The following is a 6,087-nucleotide window of genomic DNA, read 5'->3' as shown; positions in this document are numbered from 1 at the left end:
TCTTGTGCATGCAAGACATGCTCAAGTCTTCCTTATCTATAAACCATTTTGTTAACCAATTATTAACTTGTGACTCTGTTAGATTCTGAGAGGTAGTATTAGAAAGGGAACAGGAGACAAGTCTTATCTACCATGTCGGTGCCAATGCTCTGTTCAAAGCTTAATTGCTGACATTATAAATGCAAGCTGGCCAAATGTCAGCTATGCCCAGTCTTTCTGCTTTCTCCCTCCCCTCTCCCCATCCTTTTTAAGGTTAGCAATCACACAGCAAATAAATGCAGCAGAAGGATTTGTTTACAGAGGCCACACTTTCATACCACCTCATTAGTTTCCACTCCTTCTGAGAATGTTCACCAGGTGCTGCAGAAGGTCAATATCTTCTAAGAATAGTTCAATACTATTCTGGACCCTCTGCTAATTGTTCTGTACCCTTAGACATCCAACAAACAGCAAGACAGTTTGTTAGGGAGTGCTTTTTATTTTACCTTGGGAACTAGGGTGAATTTTGGAGTGAATATTGATTTTTACATGCATAAGTCCAACTTACAAAATTCTGTATTTGGGGGGGCACAAAAAGTATAGATTCTAAATCCATTTATTCTTACTGTGCTGGCATTACCCCATATTTCAAATTGTTGTGCTAAAATGCAGCTGCTGAGGTACACATTTTTTAATGCTAAGCTTTCCCATCTTTTCAATGGGGTCAAGAGAAAAGGAAGAGAAAATTAAATAGTTATCTTCAAAGCCCACCTTGCACAGAGCCAATGTGTGACCTGAAACCTCCTTTGGGGGAGTTGATGAATAAAAATAACATCAGTTACTTAGTATCTATTTCTTATAGTAAAAGTTATTGAATTATATAAGGAAATATATGCAAATAAATAATATAATAGTAGCATTTGGTATGTAGACAAATGGTGCAATATGTTTGTATTCATAACATTGTTTTATGACCTGAAATCATAGTATTATGCAGAGCCCCATATATTGGAGTATATGCCTAACTAGAAGCATGTGAACAGCTCTATAATATTTGAAGAATTGAGGACCTAAGGAACGAAATAAACATTAGAATTATGCAAAAATATTTTCAGATAAATGTTTTCTGCAACTCGCCATCTTTGTTAGCAGAGACATACTGTTAAGTGGAGTAGGCTAGATTCAGAGGCTGAAAGAAAGTGAATACCGAGAGAGAAAAATGTTTTATCTTTTATATCTGCACCATAATATAGCAATCAGTGAGGCTATAATATTATTCTTCAAAATATGATTATACCTTGTCTCTGGAGTCATTTAAGTTCATTCAGATGAATCTTTCATTCCAAGGATGCCTGTAATGCACCTGAATATTTTTCGCTGAGGTCCTTGGTATTCTGTTCACTCTTGCACCAAAATAAAGCATAAATCATAATTATCTGCATACATCAGAAGTCTTCATCACCTACAACCACTGTCTCTATTCTATTAAAAAATGAAACAGGGGAAAGCACTAAATAACATTCAGATTATTATCAGTACACCTGACAGGGACAGTAGCATGAATCTCACACTAAGATTTCTTGGTTCACTTCACAGACTCATACAGACATCTGACTGCCATTATAATCAATTACCATAACTGAGACTCTTTGCCATTTTAGTACATAAGCAAACCCTTTGTTGGTTACAAGGTGAAAGATTTTTGCCTTTCTCAGTCCCAGGATCACAAACCACATGGTACCAGCTTTAGAGCGCTGCAGGTGCTTGTGTGATATACAAGGAATTGGTGAAAAATGCTTTTGGTTTTTCCTCTGGATGTAAGAAAAAAGGACAAGGGAAATAAGGTTTGAAAAATTAAAGTTTTTTTAAGGCTTAGTGTAGATAGAAAAAGGTCCTTGCCTGAAAGATACTTTCTACATGGCTGGTGTGGTAGAGAGAGACATCACTGAAAACAAAGGTGAGTCCTGTTCAGCTAAAGACTGGCAAGATGTTACTGCATTTGTGTAGGTGACAAGGAAAACAGAAAACAATTCTGTTATCAACAGAGGAAATACTATGGAAAGAGAAAGGTGGAACAAGCTGCGAAAGTGAGAAAAGGTGTCTGCGTAAGCTAATCCTATTGAGTATGCTGTTACTAATTGAGAAAGGGATTTTATTGTTTTAAGGGAAGTTTGCACTAATTAAGAGATGTTAATATGCACTGAAAATGATGGTGTGCCCCCAGAAGGGAAAAAAGAGAAAACTTATGAAGAACATTAAATGAGGCTCATGAGTGCAATAAACTTCTAGCAGGTGGCTAGAAATCCAGGGGGAAATGGAAAGGACAGGTTTTTATTCTTGCCTGATTTCAGTCCCTTGACTTAGTCAGAAAAAGTTCAGAGACATTAAACAGAATTTCTTGGATGAGCAAGTGGAAAGAGCTTTATTCTTCCTGGCCAAACTTCATGTTAATTATAAGAAAAACTTTGGGGACCGAAAATCTATGAACGGTTTAGTGGAAAGGTTATGATGGAAAGAAAACAAATACCCATTCAAGAAGAGTTTTGCAAGTCTGCTCAAATCATTGAACTATTTATGTTTGTTCTCTTTGCTTCTAATGATATACTGACACATTCTGTAGCACTGTGAGATCTGTATATTTTTCATATGCTACTTCAGTGAAGTGATTTAAGGGAATATCTGAAATTAAAATTCCTGTGTAAATCAATGACCTTCACCTCCTTTCCCATTACATAAGTGAAACTATTACATAAATAGAATATATTTTGAAATCTAGCAAAACCAAGGGTAGGACTAACCTATAGATAGGTAGTTCACAAGTTCAAAACAGAATTCTTCCTGTTCATCTGTTATGATAACAAGCTTTGATCATATAGTGTTTATATGCAAACTTGCCCATGCCTGAGTCGGGATATAGGAAATCAATCTTCTTTCCTTCTTTCCTTTTGTTGCCATGTTTAGGCACTGGATTATTAGCCCTTTCTCACTACCAATGTCTCATATGCCACTAAGCTATGTTGACTGCAAACAAAATGAATTGAACCATCTAGTAAGAACATAGATATTGTTGCCGTACAAATAACTAATTTGGGATAATTGTGACCGTTCTTTCAGTAGGCTAAGATGCTATCTTCTGGAAAAGGTAGTCATCATTGCTATTCACCAGTGAAGTACAGGGAGGAAACAGCAGCACCTCAGCTAAATAAAGTAACTTAGCAAATGTAGTTTTGATAGCTACCACTGGGCCTGTCACAAACATCTGTCTGGGCCATTGTGTAGGTGTGTGTGAAAAAAACTCCTTTGGAAAATGTAGGTTACTTTTATTCTAATCACTTACAAAGAAACTATATTGTATTATTAGGTTGCTTCATATATCCAAGAGCATTTATCTTCTACACTATATAAATTTGTCTAGCAAAATGTAAATCTTGGAGTATCTTTGAACAGGATTCTGAAACAGAGCCTGAATTTCTATTTCCCTAAGCAGACCGTAGAAAGACAGTTGGTGTGGCCATCAACGATAAGCACAAGGCTTTGAGGTTGGTGTTTTTGTTCACTCATCCCAGTGGCTGTTCTGCAAAATGCATGTTACCTCCTGTCCTCCCTCTGTGCAGGTCATGGAAGGTTTTAGGGAGTAGAGTGGGAGATTGACTTTCTTAACTCTATCTGAAAGGGCTGCTACTTGTCATTGTGAGAGAAACAAACACAATTTTATTAAGGACCCACATCAGTACTCCCCATTCAGCCTATTGTAGCTGAGTAATCTTACAGGAACAAAGACTTCTTGAGGATGTACTTACATTACTACCTAAAATGTTAGGTGATAACAGTAGCTATCTACTAGAGGCAAAATCAAACACTTCTCAAAGCAACAACCATTATTCAGATATCAGTCAAAGAAAATTTAGCAAAGTTAATCAAAATTAACATAATTACTTTGGATTTAACAATATTCAGACAAACAGTGCAATTAGCAGATGCTCAGTATTCCTGGTTCATAATCTTTCATTTAAATTCGTATCTATTACCAGAAGTTACTCTGTTTAAAGTACATTCTGATGTCAGACATTGTGCATTAAACAGTTATTGAAGATCTAAAACTGGGAGATAGCCACTCATTCATATGAACGGACACTGTCAACGACTTTTTAAGTAAGACAGCAGCAATTGTCCAAGCAATACAATAGAAACCTGATTGCAAGGAACACTGGGGCCACACTGAAGGAAATACTGATCAGAAAATGGTTTCCTTCGGTCCTTTCCCTGTTTAAGACTTGCCAATATAATTATTCTTTCCCAATGGCTTTGCTTTACATGTCAACATACACAAAAAGTGTGCAAAACGTGGTTTAAGAAGGCCTTCCGTTTTAATGCCCTAACTTTGCATTCAGGTCCTACACGGATTTGGGATTTCACATCCTCTGTTTCATGCTTCCTCTGTGGTCTGAGATAATTTCATTACTTGCATGTCAAGGCAAGGATATGTGGCTGCTACTTAACATACACTTTTAACGAAGCACAAGAATATTGTCTTTATTTTAGATCACTGTAATACTAAAAATATGTAAACAACTCTTAGTGTAGCTGTCCTCTTTCTAGACATTGACCTCACTGCCCAGACTAAAGAAATGCTCAGTTAGCTTAGTGACATGTACTATTACTCAAAACTATAATAAACAGAAAAGACAGAAGTTTTAATACCCATTCTGCCTTACCACAAGTATTGACATTTTTAGGAATGGAAAAGGAATAGGAGAACCTGTGAAATTCAAGTAAAGTTTAAAAAAAATAAAAGGAAAGTTTTACATTCATTCAGAAGATAAATTGCTTTAAAAGAATATTTTCCTCAGAATATTTTTAAATCAGTGTAAGGTACATATTTGTATCAGCTACCCTGTGAAAATTAATTTGCTAACATTTTTAAAGTGATTAATATTTAGCATGAGATGCTGTTTTTTTTTTTTACTGTTACCAGTTAAGATTTTATTTGAAGTTCAATATAGTTTTTCATAAACCATATTGTCAGTGTTTTTATTGTAATAGCATGCTCACATACATGGTATTCTGTATTTATGAAACAACTAAATATTCTGTCATTCCCTATTAGAAACACAGCACAAATACATGAAGAATTTTTTAAAGCAGTCAAATGCTAAAATCCTGAAACTTAAAGTGCCTTAAAGTGCCTTTTTTTTTTCCTCTCACTTTCTTTAGGGTGAACAGAGTAATCATGTAGTCCAGTTGCAGCTACTACCGCTATACACAGCAGCTGGATCACACGTAAGGATCTGAGTCGCAGCACTCAGGATCAAATCATGGTGAGTTGATTTTTGATCAATAAGAAAATCTATAGAATATGTGGAGGCTAGAAAAGAGTATATTAAGAAGATTCTGAAGACACATATAAGTAACAATAAAAGGAAAAAATGAATACCAGCACCATCTCTTTCTTGAGGTGGTAATAGAATGAGAGAAATAAACTAAGAGTGAGGATCATGGAGCACTATTTTCAAATAGTCTTGCACATCATGACAACATACTTGCTATCCTTCTGTTGCAATAATACAATAAAAAGCAATGTTTCCTGAGTTCATAAAACTGATCTCCAAAGTTCCTGTACCAAGGAGTCTTTTATTGCTTCCTTAGGATAATGACTAGTATGACATTTGAAAAGAAAATTAAACTAAAGAGAAATTCATTAACTCCTCATAATATTGGAAGGTTATAATTCTAGAAAGACAGCAAAACAAAATCAAGGTTTATTTTACGTCTCTGCCAGAACCAGAGTATATTTAGCTATTTAAGTCTTAGTCCATTATGTCTGGAAAAATGATGAATGGATCAATAAACACTGATTGCCCATCTCTATCAGTGCTGACTGCCCAGCATACTTGAAGAGAGACAACATAGTGATTTTTCGTGATGGCTTTTCTTCAGTCTTAGAATGAATTGGCTGAGGAAAATGTCTGCCCAGGAGAGTGCTGGTCTTTTTAAAGAAGAGTCCAAAACAAATCTACTTTCCAGTTCTGCAGTTTTGTATTATTGCCCATCTATGTGCTAGCTAGAATTTCATGCTGCCAAATCTGATTGCAGGATCAAAGTCATAAT

This window comes from Ciconia boyciana, chromosome 5, assembly GCF_034638445.1.
Source record: "Ciconia boyciana chromosome 5, ASM3463844v1, whole genome shotgun sequence".
Taxonomy (NCBI): domain Eukaryota; kingdom Metazoa; phylum Chordata; class Aves; order Ciconiiformes; family Ciconiidae; genus Ciconia; species Ciconia boyciana.
This window is presented reverse-complemented; position numbering follows the sequence as displayed.